General features: G+C 38.2%; 1 protein-coding gene across 28 annotated transcripts in view; it reads left to right on the forward strand.

The window, feature by feature from the left end:
• Nucleotides 1-16,858, forward strand: part of PEAK1 (pseudopodium enriched atypical kinase 1) — a 337,872-nt gene that overhangs the window by 57,182 nt on the left and 263,832 nt on the right. For 7 of the 28 annotated variants that reach the window (XM_055418081.2, XM_088829555.1, XM_055418074.2 and 4 more), the window contains one exon: nucleotides 13,318-13,438. The exons of 18 other annotated variants lie outside the window; for them this stretch is intronic. The gene's annotated coding sequence lies outside the window, so the exon portion shown is untranslated. Of the gene's footprint in view, nucleotides 1-10,128; nucleotides 10,199-13,317; nucleotides 13,439-16,858 lie in introns of all 28 variants that reach the window. 3 more of the 28 variants (XM_088829557.1, XM_055418078.2, XM_055418086.2) reach the window with 2 other exon arrangements.

Below are 16,858 nucleotides of genomic sequence, written 5' to 3' on the forward strand. Positions count from 1 at the left end.
GGTGGTTTTTAATTAAATTTACTGAGTTATGCAACTGTCATCTCAGTCTAATTTTAGAATATGTTCATTACTCCAAAGAGAAATCAGTACTCATTAGCAGTCACTTCTCATTCCTCCCTCTACTCAGTCCCAGGCAGCTGCTAATCTACTTTCTCTTTGTAGAGCTGCCTATTCTGGACATTTCAGATAAATGAAATTGTACAGTGTGTAGTCTTTTGTGACTTACTTCTTTCATCTAGCATAAAGTTTTCAAGGTTCATCCATAGTTCATTCATCATGAACCAGTACTTCTTTCCTTTTTATGGCTAAATAATATTCTATTGTATGTGTCAGGGATTTAGCTGACTTGAGAGAGACAGAGGGAGAGATGGGGTTGAGGGTAGGGGTAGTACTGAGCTTCCAAGTGTCAAGAGTAGCTGGTTGAAAACAACGTTCTAAAATGAAAATATGGGTCTAGCCTTTATTCACTTACTGAGATAGTATAAGCAAGAGGCTACACCTGAGAAAGTACAGGTCCTCTCACTCAGGAGAATCAGTATGGGGGTGGGAGAGTGGCGGGGGGAGTCCTCTCACAGCTGAGGGAGCGCTAAACAAAAGGTTCCTGCAGTTTTATGGACCCAGGGCTATTTGGAGGCTGAGATGGAAGGACTAGAGTGAAAGAGTATTGAGTCAGAATAGAGAAAAAGTACCTCTAATGTTTCCTTCCTAATGAGAAGATCCCAGAAGAAGCACCTGAGGAAAGGCCTCAGGTGCAGGCCACAGATTAAAGAAACTTCTGAAAGAATGTACCTGGGCTAGGGATGCAGCTATGCTAAAGAGCATGGTCAACCTGGGGGCCTGCATCCCTGACCACAACTTTCTTCAGAGACTGCAGTGCACTGGCTGTGCACCAAATCTGGTGAGGGAAGAGCAGGTTTCCCATGTGAGGTCTTCTGGGTCCTTTGTAGTAATTTTTGGCTGGGTTGGAAAAGTCACAGGTGGATTTCTTGGGCAGGAGCTGTACTCTGCAATATGTATATACTATATTTTGCTTATCTGTTCATTAGTTGGTGAACATTTAGATTGTTTCTACATTTTGGTTATTATGAATATTTTGCTATGAACAGTTGTGTATGAGTTTTGTGTGTACATGTTTTCATTTCTCTCAGTTATATACCTAAGAGTGGAATTGTTGGGTCATTTGGTAAATCCATGTCTAGTATTTTGAGGAACTGCCAAATAGTTTTGCAAGAAGACCGTATAATTTTACATTCCCACCAGCAGTGTATGATTTGTTTTGCCATATCGTCACCAACATTTGTTATTGTCCTCTTTTTTTTTTTAATTGCAGCTATTCTAATGGTTGTAAACCACTCATTGTGGTTTTGATTTGTACTTCCCTAATGGCTAATGATGTTGAATATATTTTCATGTGCTTAACGGCCATTTGTATATCTTTTTTTGAGAAAGGCCTATGCAAATCCTTTGCCCATTTGAAAATTAGGTTATTCTGTGATTATAAGAGTTCTTTATATATCCGGGATAAAGTCACTTATGAAATATATGATTTGCAAATATTTTCTCCCCTTCTGTGAGTTGTCATTTCATTTTCTCTGTATTGTTCTTTGAAGTACAAAGATTTTATTTTTATCTGTTTCTTTTATCGCTTATGATTTTGGTGTTTTATCTAAGAAATCCATGGTAATGGAGATTAATTCATACTTTCTTTCAAATATGAGTTTTACTGTTTTAGTTCTTAAATTTAGGTCTGTGTTTTATTTTGAGTTAATTTTTATATGTGATGTGAAGTAGAGGCTCAACTTCATTCTTTTGCGTTCAGATAACCAGTTGTCCTAGGCCATTGAATTAGCTTGTTGCCTTTAATGAATATTGTGTTCATGTTCAGTCATTTCTGACTCTTTGCAACCCCATGGGCTGTAGGCCATCGACTCCTCTGTCCATGGAATTTTTCCAGGCAAGCATACTGGAGCAGGTTACCATTTCCTACTCCAGGGGATCTTCCAGACCCAGGGATCTTCTGAATCCAGGGGTCAAACCTGCGTCTCTTGTGTCTCCTTCATTAGCAAGCATATTCTTTACCACTAGTGTCACCTGGGAAGCTATTTCTGGAATTTCAAATAAATTCCATTGATTTATACATCTTCTCTTGTGCTAGTACCACATTGTCTGATTACTGTAGATTTTGTAGTATTGAATTCACAATACTCCTATTTTGAGTTCTCCTATTTTGTTCTTATTCAAAATTATTTTGGCTCTTCCCCTCCTATGAGGCATGGAGAGGTTGCTTGCCAGAACATAAAGTATTTTGAGAGCATCTTTTTCCCTTCCCTCCAAGTAAATTGAAAAACAGGTACATAGTCAGAAATTCAGATAGTAATAAAGCATTTACAGTGAAAAGTAAGTCTTCCTTTCACCTTAGATCCTCTGTCCCTCTCTTCAGAAGAAAGTACCATTAGTAGTTTATTAGCTTTCAAGTTGTTTTTGCAAATATATATATAAAATTTTAAATATCTTATGGAATTCATTTTAATCTGTGAAGATGTACTGTTCTGCTTCTTGATGTTTCAACTTATTTCCATATCTTGGAAATCTTTCTGCATACTTAGCTCTACTTCATTTGTGTTCACAGCTGCAGGATATTTTGTGTATGAATATAGTGTCAATGATGTAACTAACAATTTAGATAAGTTCCATCCTTTACTTCCCTAAAAGCCAGTTGAAAGAATAAATTCTACCTTAAAAAAAAAAATCATTGTTGTTGTTCAGTCACTCAGTTGTGCCTGACTCTTTGCAATCCCATGGACTGCAGTATGCCAGGCTTCCCTGTTCTTTGCTATCTCCCAGAGTTTGCTCAAACTCATGTCCATTGAGTTCGTGATGCCATCCAGCTATCTCGTCCTCTGCTGCCCCCTTCTCCTTTTGCCTTCAACCTTTCCCATCATCAGGGTCTTTTCCAGTGAGTCAGCTTTTTGCATCAGGTTGCCAGAGTATTGGAGTTGCATCTTCAGCATCAGTCCTTCCGGTGAATATTCAGGATTGATTTCCTTTAGCACTGACTGGTTTGATCTCCTTGCAGTCTACGGGACTCTCAAGAGTATTCTCCAACAGCACAGTTGAAAATCATCAGTTCTTTAGAGCTCAGCCTTCTTTATAATCCAACTCTCACATCTGTACATGACTATTGGAAAAACTATTGCTTTAACTCAAAGGACCTTTATCGACTGAGTGATGTCTCTGCTTTTTAATATGCTAAAAAATCATTATGGTACCTTAATTCTGTGCCTTAACTTTGGATTTATACTGTACACACACACTGAATAAAATGATAATATATACATGCTTAAACTGAGTTGTCTTTAAAACATAAAGACACCTTTAATGTTTGAACCTGATATCCTTAGTTATCACACGATATATTTCTGGGATTGAGTGATAAAAAATTCAGTCTTCAGGTGTTTGCTAATTTGAACACTGATGCAAGAAACATTCCTATACATGACTCATAGTAGTTCATGTGCAAGAGATTCTCTTGCACTATGTAATTATGAATGGAGTTGCTGGGTTATATGGTACTAAATGTTAAAGGGATAATCCAAAATTTATTTCCAAAATGATTGCCCCATTTTATCCTTCTACCATTAGTGTGTAACAGATCCAGTTGTTTTACAGTCTCTACAATGCTTGGTGTTTTTATACTTTAAAATTTTGCTAGCTGAATGATCTAAAATAGAATTAATTGTGATCTTTTAAAAAAACTTTTAAAAACTAGGTATGATTTTCAGTGCTACAATAAAACATGCAGATCTGAAATATATATAGTTCAGTGAGTTTCTACAAATGCATATACCTGTATAATCCACACTCCTATGAAAATTTAGAATATTTTTTATTACTGCTTCAGTTTCCTCAGGCTCCTTCCTTGATATTCTTTTCCCTCACCACAGTGAACCACTATTCTGATCTGTCACCTTTTTTTTAAAGAATCATATGTTTTCACCATCATAAAGTTCTTTCCTCCCATTCTCTCTTTTTAGTGTCTTTTAAAAAATGTGTGGTTCAATATACATAACATAAAATTTACCATCTTAACCATTTTTAAGTATACAGTTCAGTGGTTTTAAATCCTTTTGTGATTGTGCAGCAATCACCACCATCTATCCCCATAACTCTTCTTTTTTTTTTTTTTAATTTTTAAAAATTAATCTTTTTGGCTACCTCGGGTCTTAGTTGTAGACTCTCTAGTTGTAGTTCACAGGCTTAGTAGTAGTTGCAATGCCCTTGGGCTTAGTTGTTCTGTGGAATGTGGGATCCTGGTTCTCCGACCAGGGATCAAACCTATGCATTGCAAGGCGAATTCCCAACTACTGAACAACCAGGGGAGTCACCCCCATAACTCTTTTCATCTTGTGAAGCAAACTCTGTAGACAATAAACAACAAATCCCCATTTTCCTTTCCCTCCAGTCCCAGGCAACCAAGATAATGCTTTCTGTCTTTATGACTCTGACTACTCAAAGTACCTCATGTAAGTGGAATCATACAGTAATTTGTCTTTTTGTGACTGGCTTATTTCACTTAGCATAATATCCTCGAGCTTTATCCCTGTTGCAGTATATTTTTGCTTCCTTTATAAAGCTGAATAATACTCTGTTATATGTATATATCATATTTTGCTTATCCATTCATCTGTTAATAAATACTTGGGTTGCTTCCATGTTTTAGCTATTATGAAAAATGCTCCTATGAACTTTGGTGTACCAATATCTCTTTGTGATCCTGCTTTCAGTTCTTTTGGTTTATATTCAGAAGTGGAATTGCTGGATCATATGGTAATTCTATATTTTTTTCATTTTTGAGGAATCACCATATTGTTTTCCACAGCAGAAATACCATTTGAGATTCTCCTGAACAATGCACAAATGTTCCAGTTTCTACACATTTTGCCTAAAATTGTTAGCTGTTTTTTTTCATAGTAGCTATTCTGTTGGGTGTGAGATGGTATCTTGTGGTTTGAATTTGCATTTCTCTAATGACTGGATCATCGAAAAAGCAAGAGAGTTCCAGAAAGACATCTATTTCTGCTTCATTGACTATGCCAAAGCCTTTGACTATGTGGATCACAATAAACTGTGAAAAATTCTGAAAGAGATGGGAATACCAGACCACCTGACCTGCCTCTTGAGAAACCTGTATGCAGGTCAGGAAGCAACAGTTAGAACTGGATGTGGAACAACAGACCGGTTCCAAATAGGAAAAGGAGTACGTCAAGGCTGTATATTGTCACCCTGCTTATTTAACTGCTATGCAAAGTACATCATGAGAAACGCTGGGCTGGAGGAAGCACAAGCTGGAATCAAGATTGCCAGGAGAAATATCAATAACCTCAGATATGCAGATGACACCACCCTTATGGCAGAAAGTGAAGAAGAACTAAAGAGCCTCTTGATGAAAGTGAAAGAGGAGAGTGAAAAAGTTGGCTTAAAGCTCAACATTCAGAAAACTCAGATCATGGCATCTGGTCCCATCACTTCATGGGTAATAGATGGGGAAACAGTGGAAACAGTGTCAGACTTTATTTTGGGGGGCTCCAAAATCACTGCAGATGGTGACTGCAGCCATGAAATTAAAAGACGCTTACTCCTTGGAAGGAAAGTTATGCTCAACCTAGACAGCATATTAGAAAACAGAAACATTACTTTGCCAACAAAGGTCCGTCTAGTCAAGGCTATGGTTTTTCCAGTAGTCGTGCATGGGTGTGAGACTATAAAGAAAGCTGAGTGCTGAAGAATTGATGCTTTTGAACTGTGGTGTTGGAGAATACTCTTGAGAGTCCCTTGGACTGCAAGGAGATCCAACCAGTCCATCCTAAAGGAGATCAGTCCTGGGTGTTCATTGGAAGGACTGTTGTTGAAACTGAAACTCTAATACTTTGGCCACCTGATGTCAAGAGCTGACTCATTTGAAGAGACCCTGATGTTGGGAAAGATTTAGGGCAGGAGGAGAAGGGGACAACAGAGGATGAGATGGTTGTATGGCATCACCGACTCAACGGACATGGGTTTGGGTAGGCTCCGGGAGTTGGTGATGGACAGGGAGGCCTGGCGTGCTACAGTTCATGGGGTCGCAAAGAGTTGGACACCACTGGGTGACTGAACTGAACTGAATGATTAGTGATGCTGAGCATCTTTTCCTGTGCTTATTGACCATTCATAAAGCTTCTTGGGGGAAATGTCAATTTAAGTCCTTTGCCCATTTTTAAGTAGGGTTATTTGTTTTTTTGTTGTTGTTGAGTTTTAGGAGTTCTCTATATATTTTGAATATTATTCTCTCATCATATATGTGATTTGCAAATATTTTCTTCCATTCTGTGGCTTATGTTTTTATTTCATGCATAGTGTCTTTGTGTGTACAAAATTTAAAACTTTTCATGAGTCCAGTTTGTTTTATCTTACCTGTGCCTTTGGTGTCATATTCAAGAAATCATTGCCAAATCCAATGTCGTGAAGCTTTTGCTCTATGTTTTCACCTAAGAAACGTATTACTTTAGGCATATGTTTCAGGTCTTACAATTTGATGTTTGATCCATTTTAGGTTAACTTTTGTATTTAGTATTAATTTAGGGTCTTCCTTCATTTTTTTGCATGTGAATTACCAGTTTTCCCAGTACCATGTGTTAAAGAGATTTTTTTCTCATTGAATTGCTTTGATGACTTTTTTGTCATCAAAAATCAGTTGACTATACATGTATATGTCTGTTCCATTGATACATATTTTTTTATTTTTGTTGATAACATGCTATTTTGATTAGAGTAGGTTTTTAAGTTTTGAAGTCAAGCAGAGTAAGTTCTCTAATTTTGTTTTTCTTAAAAATTTGTTTTGGCTCTTCTAGGCTCTTTGTTTTTCCTTTAAATATTAAAATCCACTGACATATAGGTTTTAATATCAACTTTTCATTTTCTGAAAATATCGTTTATAGATTTTACTTCACACTATTTATTCCACAGATCAAATTGAAGTGAGTAGACATCTTAACACTTTAAAATTAAATCTTTAATTTCTTAAGAGCTATGTATTTTTTTTTAGCTTTCAGTGTATAAGTCTTTTATTTTGATTTTTTTGTTATTGTAGTGACATTTTAAATGTTTTGTTTCAAGTTATTCATCACTAGCATATAAAAATAGAATTTAATTTTGTATATTGGCCTTTGTTAATAGCTTTTTTACTTAAGATTTTCCAAGCTTTACTATGTAATTGTGATAGGTATATAATCAAAGACAGTTTTACTTCTTCCCCTCATTGTCTCAGTTTTCCCTTGCCTTATTTTACACACTGGAACCTCCAGTATAACTTTTAATTCAAGTGATGAGAGTAGACATCCTTGGCTTGTTCCTGATTTTAGGGAGAAAATTGTCAGTCATTCATCATGACATTATCCTTGGATTGAATAGCCCTTTCTGTTCCTCATTTGCTGTGAAAGGTTTTTTTTCTTTTTTTTAAATCACAGTGGTTGATGTTGAATTTTAATTGAGGTCACAAAGGATTTTTAAAAGGAGGTATAATTGTGACTCTCATACAGATATAAAATGAGCACTTGTCAAGTATTTTATTTAACTCACTAATGAGGAAACTGGTAAGATGTTTAAATCAATTCAAAGGGAAATTTGAAGGACTACTTATTTATATGTAGTAAAGGAATGCTGAAATAAAATTTTCAAATCGGTGCAAAAATTGGTCTGTTTCCTGGGCAATTATCAATTGTAATCCACTGGACATAACTAATTTGCTCTGTTATACACAAGAATAGTTCGCATTATCATCAATTTTCTACATTTTGTCAAACTGAAAAATTTCCCAAAGGCAATGAAAGGTGGAGGTAATGAATGTTGTGAGTTCAAGAGAACACTCACTAGGTTGTTTGTTTAATTATTTGTTTGTTTTTAGTCCATTTCAAAGCTTTTCACTGTTTTTCATGACACAGGGCCTTGCTTTGAAGATCTGTAATCCTTTGTCATGAACAGTTTTTTGTACATGTCTTGGTTATATGTTTGTGTTCTGCCATGAAATGCCTCTTTATTGTCTCTTGCTAATTTTTTTTGGTGATGTTCCGAATGTGTTTGTATGTGTATGCTACTGCTTTATGTGTTGTTGATAATAATGCATTGTAAGTTGTGTGTATTGTGAATACTTTATGCTAGTTTATAAGTTGTATTTTTACTTTCTTGAAGGTATTTTTTGATGAACAGTGGTTCTTAATATAGTGAAATCGTTCCTTGCTGATATCAAATGATAGTCATCTTTTCCACTGAGTTTTTTAAAGTTGTTTTTGATGTTTAAATTCTTGCCATTGATTTTTCATATGGTATGATGTTAGGATCAAATATCCCCCTTTAAAAAAAATGGATGTTATGGATTGAATATTTGTATATCATTTCCCCTGCTCCAAATCTGTATGCTGAAGCCGTGACCCCCAGTGTGTGGTATGTGGAGATGGGACCTTTGGAAGATAATAAACTTAGATGAGTTCATGTAGGTGGGGCCTTGTTCCAGTGAGGTTAGTGCTTTTATAAGACTTGTTGTTATCTTCAGGCCATAAAGAGAGATCTCACCAGAGCCTGACCCTGCTGGCACCATAGTTACAGACCTCCAGCCTCCAGAACTGTAAGAAAGTATTTCTGTTGAAGTCATCATGTCTATGGTATTTTGTAACAGTACCTCAAACAGACCAAAACATCTTGTTTTGCATTTACTTTTTGGTACTTGATATTTTACACTGTCAGACAATACTTATGTAGGAGAGCATCGGGTTTATGTCCCGATGATATCAGGGCAGGAGTTAGAGAGCCCCAGGCACTCTGGGGCTGGAGTCAGTCACTCCTACCACCATATAGTATAACTTTGGGTCACTTCTTTACCTTTTTCTCTTGAGGAAGAGATTTGTGTAGGAGGAGAGGGTGATTGAAGAAACATCCAGGGCAGATTAGTGTGTATCCAGCAATTTTTCTCAGCTGCTATTTTTCTGAGGACTGGAGACCAGAGGTTGTCCCACAGATGGGACCAGGTTGTGTGCACATAGGTGTTGGGACCCAAGGAAAGCAAAAATTGAAGTTCAACAGTTCTTCTGTTTTGTTATCCCATGGTTTTGGTGGGCTGCCTGTTGCCTCAGGCCAAAACCATCATTCCACACATAACAATTCGAAATGGGTCCTTGTCATCCCAGGTGTTTTTCATAGGTTTCTCCATTTTTTCCTGTGTAATTTCCCGAAGGGCTGATCTGAAAGAGCATCAGTGATTTTGCTGACTCAGCATCTCAGCAGGAATTGGCACCAGTATAAACTTTTCTTGGTCTTCTTAGACTTCCTTTGCATAATTACAGGTAACTTTAATCTGACCAAGTAGGTTAGTAGGTTCAGGATTCCTCAGTTCAGTTGCTTAGTCATGTGTGACTCTTCGTGACCCCATGGACTGCAGCACACCAGGCCTCCCTGTCAATCACCAACTCCCGGAGCTTGCTCAAACTCATGTCCATCGAGTTGGTGATGCCATCCAACCATCTCGTCCTCTGTCATCCCCTTCTCCTCCTGCCTTCAATCAGGATTCCTCAGTTGTCTGCAAACCTTCTTGCCATATCTGAAGCCTCTAAAGAGGTATAGGCTGATTGTAACAGAATCATTTTGACCATCCAGTTGTGTTTCACTGAATTTTTGCCCAGCCAGAGTTGACTTTTTGGATCAGCAGAACGAAAATGTCCTTTAGGTGGTGTGAGTTGCTCAGTTCTAAGAAGGTTTCTGACTTAACGTGACTATCCTTCTGCTTAGTAATATTGCTTTAAATTCTAACTCTGGATAGTCATTTTTACCCAAAATGGCCCATGAATTTTAAAGTACTTAATTGTATCTCTCATGTAATTTGTATTCTGCTTATAATGAGTATATTAATATTAAACTGTTTTAAGTTACTTACATCAAAGGGATTTGTTTCTCCTGGAGAATATGCTATATTTATCCTGTTGTTTTTCTTACTGCCTGCTCTACCTCTCTGCCCACTCCATATGATTAGTCTACTATATCATGCTATCTTCCATTATAAATTCCTGTGTTGTACTTATTTTCCTTCTTTCTCTGTGCTTCCAGGGGAGAGTCAGGACCTGTTTCTTTTTTGTATGCTTAGCCCTGGCATACGTCCTGCCAGATTTGCCATGAAGTAGGTGCTCTATAATTATTGAATTCAATTAACACATAGCAAAGTACTTAGAATTCATAACAGGAGTTGCATTGTATGGGGAGAAGTATGTACTCATAATCGTGGTGGGTCCTTATTTTGCATCGTTGAAATAAATGGTATGTGAGGCATTTTGTAGGGAAGAACAGGACCAAAAAATACTTACTTGTAAGCTATGTCAAAAGGTTTTGATAGGGGTCTTTGAAGAATTTTAGGCAGGAGATTAACCTCACGAATATTTTATTTTAAGGAAATGATTTTGAGCATAGTATGGAAGACATATTGATATGGAGATACTGTTTGAAAGGTAGTCCAGACAGGATGTAACTAAAGAGGGTGGACTTTAGAGAAGTTTAGCAGGTAGCATCTGTAGAGCTTGAAAACCGATATTATCAGCTGTTGCTTGAGGGAGGGTGGAGGCAGGGTGAAGGGGAGGAGGAAATCAGGGACAACTCCTGTGTTGGGCAGTTTACTAGGTAGTAGTACTCTTTATTCCCAGTGCATGTCTAAGTATGGGAAGAACTTGGGTAGGGATGGATAAGATGTTGAAATAGTTTAGTTTGAGGTTTCTCTGAGATACTCAGGTAGAGATGTACAGATCTGTCTAGTTCTTGGAGAGAGGTGGGGGCTTGAGAGAGAGATTTAGGGGTTAATAAATTTTCAGAAGTAGCTGAAGACATCGAGGACAAAACCCTTGGGCCTATCTAGTTTTAGTGGACAATTACACAAAAAGGCACTGGGAAGGAGATCAAGGAGAAACTAGGTGTTAACAAAGGATTTTTCAGTAACATCCTTGGCTTCCTCTCTTCCTGGAGATCAGATTTTCCTCCCAGCAACCTCTGTTTGATCTTTGTCTTCAGACCTTTTCTTACTTTGAACATTCTCTGCTGGGCGAGACTGTCGATGAAAATAATTTTGCTTTTGAATCCAGCAATTTGCTGGGTCCTTTATATTTCCTTAAATTCTGCCTGAAAACAGAATACTTTCTTTAGCTCATCTTTCTAACTGTACCTTCTACAGTGTGTACATATAGAAGAAACCAGTTGACACTTTGAACTTTCTGCTTGGAAATTACCTTAGCTAGAAGAACAGTTCCTTACCAACATATTCTGCTTTTTAACTTAGCACAGGCAACAGTTTTGCTAAAATTTCTGCCATTTTCTAACAAGGATCTCTCTTCTTTCCTCTGGCTTCTGAGAGCACTTTATTCACTCTCCTTAGTTATGACCAACCTAGATAGCATATTAAAAAGCTGAGACATTACTTTGCCAACTAAGGTCCGTCTAGTCAAGGCTATGGTTTTTCCCGAGGTCATGTATGGATGTGAGAGTTGGACTGTGAAGGAAGCTGAGCGCAGAAGAACTGATGCTTTTGAACTGTGGTGCTGGAGAAGACTCTTGAGAGTCCCTTGGACTGCAAGGAGATCCAACCAGTCCATTCTAGAGGAGATCAATCCTGGGTGTTCATTGGAAGGACTGATGCTAAAACTGAAACTCCAATACTTTGGCCACCTAATGCGACGAGTTGACTCACTTGAAAAGACTCTGACACTGGGAGGGATTGGGGGCGGGAGGAGAAGGGGACGACAGAGAATGAGATGGCTGGATGGCATCACCAACTCGATGGACATGAGTTTGAGTGAACTCCGGGAACTGGTGATGGACAGGGAGGCCTGGCGTGCTGTGATTCATGGGGTCGCAAAGAGTCGGACACGACTGAGCGACTGAACTGAACTGAACTTAGGGCTTCTCCAATAGCCCCCTCAAGGCTTATCCGTTCCGTTCCGTCACTCAGTCGTGTCCGACTCTTTGCGACCCCGTGGACTGTAGCCTACCAGGCTTCTCCATCCATGGGATTCTCCAGGCACGAATACCGGAGTGGGTTTACCGTTTACTTCCCCAGGGGATCTTTCCGACCCAGGGATCGAACCCGGGTCTCCCGCATTGGAGGCAGACGCTTTAACCTCTGATCCACTGGGGAAGCCCTTATCGGGCTTTAGCTAATGAGATTCTTAGGGCCCTACCAGGTTATGTCTACCACCAAATCTCAAAGCCAGTATCACATGTTTTATGTTTTTGTATGTCAGCAGTCTAGTTGCAGGTACCGAATTCTATTCTGGTAGCTATCACTGTTTAACCAGCCACCTGAAACGTAACCCAGAACCTGCATTACTTTTCCTTCCCTAGCCTTAGAAGCCTCTCAATGTCATTTCCACCACACTCTGTTAGTTGCAAAAAAGTTAAGTGCCACCTTGGATTTAAGGAGAAGGGAATTAGGCTCTACATCTTCATTTTATTTTTTTTTAAATTATTTATTTATTTTTTGGCTTCACTGTACAGCATGAGGAATCTTAGTTCCCCAACCAGGGATTGAATCTGTGCCCTGTGCAGTGGAAGCAAGGAGTCTTAATCACTGCGCAGCCAGGGAAGTCCCAGGCTCTACTTCTTTATAGGGAAGTGGCATGTTTACATCATAGAAAAGCATGGGAAATGGGAGATATTTTTGTAGTATAATCAGGAAATACAGTTTGCCACAGATGGATAAAATATGTAGGATTACAAAGGAAAGCAATTATATGAATGTATTATTACTAAGAGCTTCCCTGGTGGCTTAATGGTAATGAACCCATCTGCCAACACAGGAGATGTGGGTTTGACCTCGATTGGGAAGATCCTTGGAGATGCAGATGGCTAATCACTCCAGTATTCTTGGCCTGGGAAATCCCAAGGACAGACGACCTGGTAGGCTACAGGCCACGGGGTCACGAAAGAGTTGGACACAACTTAGCAACTAAACAACAACAATAGCAACCGTTACCAAATGAATTGTGTAGAGTAATATGTGCTTGTTTAACATACTACACAAGATATAGTGGAAGTGAAGTGAAGTCACTCAGTCATGTCTGACTCTTCGTGACCCCATGGACTGTAGCCTACAGTATGGACAGCTTCTCCATCCATGGGGTTTTGTAGTGGAAGGCTCATAGTAATTTAGTAAATTTGTACGTACAGTATATATTAGTGATTTTAGAGGTTGTAGAAAATAAAGAAGTGATTTATTTTGCCACCCAAGTTCTTGAGTCTTCTGAATTCTGTCCACAGACCCTACAGCCCTAGATCAAGAACCCTGGGGTTAATATAATGGTGTCAGCAAAAGACATGTTGCTGTGGACCAGGGAGTGAATTTGCTTGAGGGCAAAGACTAAAGGGAGGACACCATAGGGTAAGTTCCATATAGTAGCTTTATTTACCTTTTAAGCTAAAGGTTTTATTGTTTTTTAGGAATACAAAAAATGTGTCTTTGTAATGAGGGAAAGACACTAAGAAAGTGAAGAGAGAAAATTGAATACTACAAAATTTAAAAGATTTCTGAGAAGGCAAGAAAGGATGTGGTCTTGGGGTTACATGACAGCATTAGTCTTGGACAGGAGGAGAGGCAAAGGGAAAGGAGTTATGGACGTTTGTAGGTGTTGTTCTTTATCAGGGCATCTGACACTGAGAAAAATATGGGTAAAATAAATTTAGCACCAGAGCAAGGGAGGCCAAAGCATACCTCAGAGAGACGGTTACAGCAGAGATCCTGGAAAATATGAAAAATGTTAGAGAGGAAGAAAAAGTAAAATAGAAAAAGTGAAATAGAGACAGAAAAAAAGTAACTTATAATGCAAGTGATGGCTTCAGAAGACAAACTTTGCCTAGTTTACAGTCTTATTTAGTGTTTTCTGTAGGCCAATTCTCTTTACCATGGATATGGATACAGAGAAAGGTAGAATGAGAATAAAATGCAGTTATATATTTTGATGTCTGCTTGTTTAGAGTTAACTTTATGTAAGTGTCTTGTTTAGTGTATATAATTAATATTTGGAATGCCTTTGACGCAAAATGACATGAAAGCTGAGAAGCTTCTTTTTCATAGTTATTTGGGGCTGCTTTTTAAAAATGTGTTTATTTTTAAATTATGCACATTTATTTTTAATCAAAGGATAATTGCTTTACAGTATTGTGTTGCTTTCTGCCAAACATCAGCATGAATCAGCTATAAGTATACATGTATCCCCTCCCTCTTAAACTTCTCTCTCACCCCCATCCTATCCCTTTAGGTTGTCACAGAGCACCAGGTTGAGCTCCTTGTGTTATATAGCAACTTCCTGCTAGCTTTCTATTTTATATATGGTAATGTATATGTTTCAGTGCTACTCTCAGTTCATCCCACCCTCTCCTTCCCCTGCTGTGTCCACCAGTCCATTTTCTATGTCTGCATCTCTATTCCTGCCCTGAAAATGGTTCATCAGTACCATTTTTCTAGATTCCATATATATGCATTAATATATGAAATTTGGTTTATCTCTTTCTGATTTATTTCACTCTGTGCAACAGGTTTTAGGTTCATCAACCTCATTAGAACTGACTCAAATTAATTCCGTTTAATGGCCAAGTAATATTCCATTTAATCTGTTCATCTGTCGATGGACATCTAGGTTGCTTCCATGTCATATCTATTGTAAATAGTGCTGCATTGAACATTAGGGTACCTGTGTCTTTTTCAGCTCTGGTTTTCTCAGGTATATGCCCAGTATACTCTGGAATTGCTGGGTCATATGATAGTTTTATTCCAATTTATTTTAAGGAATCTCCATACTGTTCTCCACAGTGGCCGTATCAATTTACATTCCCACCAGCAGTACAAGAGGGTTCCCTTTTCTCCACATCCTTTTCAGCATGTATTGTTTGTAGATTTTTTGGTGATGGCCATTCTGACCAGTGTGAGTTTTGATTTGCATTTCTCTAATAATGAGTGATATTAAGCATCTTTTCATGTGTCTGTTGGGCATCTGTATGTCTTTGGAGAAATGTCTGTTTAGATCTTCTGCCCATTTTTTGATTGGGTCATTTGTTTTTCTGATATTGAGCTGCATGAGCTCCTTGTATATTTTAGAGATTAATCCTTTGTCAGTTGCTTCATTTGCAATTATTTTCTCCCATTCAAAGGGTTGTCTTTTCATCTTGTTTATAGTTTCCTTTGCTGTGGAAAAGCTTTTAAGTTTAATTAGGTCCCATTTGTTTATTTTTTATTTTATTTCCATTACTCTAGGAGGTGGGTCAAAGAGGATCTTGCTGCAATTTATGTCAAACAGTGTTTTGCCTATGTTTTCCTCTAAGAGCTTTATAGTTCCTGGCCTTATATTTAGGTCTTTAATCCATTTTGAATTTATTTTTGTGTAAGGAGATCCAACCAGTCCATTCTAAGCGAGATCAATCCTGGATGCTCATTGGAGGGACTGATGCTAAAGCTGAAACTGCAATACTTTGGCCACCTCATGCGACGAGTTGACTCACTGGAAAAGACTCTGATGCTGGGAAAGGTTGGGGGCGGGAGGAGAAGGGGACGATGGAGAATGAGATGGCTGGATGGCATCACCGACTCTGTGGACATGAGTTTGAGTGTACTCCGGGAGTTGGTGATGGACAGGGAGGCCTGGCGTGCTGTGATTCATGGGGTCGCGGAGAGTCGGACACGACTGAGTGACTGAACTGAACTGAACTGATGGTGTTAGGAAATGTTCTGATTTCATTCTTTTACATGTAGCTGTCCAGTGGGGTTGGTATTGAAAAGAAGTATGTGTGTTTGCTGCTTCCATGCTTACAGCTGGATGGAAATTGGCCTCAGAAGGTCTATGGTTTTCTTTGTCATTAGCCAACAGATGCTTGCTACAGTGTATTGCTCACTGAGTTCTTTATTTAATGTGAGGGCAATGCATCTCTGTTCAATAAGAAGAGCTGTGCAACACGTTAGCTCATTTGTGGATAAAAAATATCTGCCTTTAGCCACACACTGATCCTTCACTAAATGATTTTTCTTTTTTTGTTCACTAGCTTCTTATCCAATATGTGATTGACTTATCTATCTTCACATTGCTTTGACTTTTCTAGTAAGTTGATTCTGACTTTAGTATGTTTTAGTTCAGTTCAGTTCAGTCGCTCAGTCGTGTCCGACTCTCTGCGACCCCATGAATCACAGCACACCAGGCCTCCCTGTCCATCACCAACTCCTGGAGTTCACTCAAACTCATGTCCATCGAGCATCTTAAGGGGGACATATTTTTTTTCTGTCAAAGAATTACTTTAGATCTTCTCTAAAACATTAAAAAATTTAAAATTTCAGGTCAGGAGTATATATCATAAAAAAACTTAGATTTCTAGGTACAAATATCCATTGATACACAAGTATGGTATGAAATTGCAAATTTGCCATATTACATATAATATATACAATATTGTTAAATATTGTATACATTATATATATACTTTACCATATCAAATATTTCTTAAATGTTTATTTCTGTTTAATATTATAAATATGATATATATACATAAATATATATCAATATACATACATATGTATTTACCAAAATTGTGATAAAGTCTAAGCTTTCTCTACAGCCCCCATCTTCCCATAGCAATTGCCCTTTGGCTACCTTTCAGACTTAGGGTGGGCTTCCCAGGTGGCTCTAGTGATGAAGAACCCAGTGTAAGAGACATAAGAGACACTGGTTCGGTCTCTGGGTTGGGAAGATCCTCTGGAGGAGGGCATAACAACCCTCTCCAGTATTCTTACCTGGAGATTCCCATGGACAGAGGAGCC

The sequence above is a fragment of the Moschus berezovskii genome, chromosome 21, assembly GCF_049115385.1.
Source record: "Moschus berezovskii isolate FMDL1 chromosome 21, NW_MosBer_1.0, whole genome shotgun sequence".
Lineage (NCBI taxonomy): Eukaryota > Metazoa > Chordata > Mammalia > Artiodactyla > Moschidae > Moschus > Moschus berezovskii.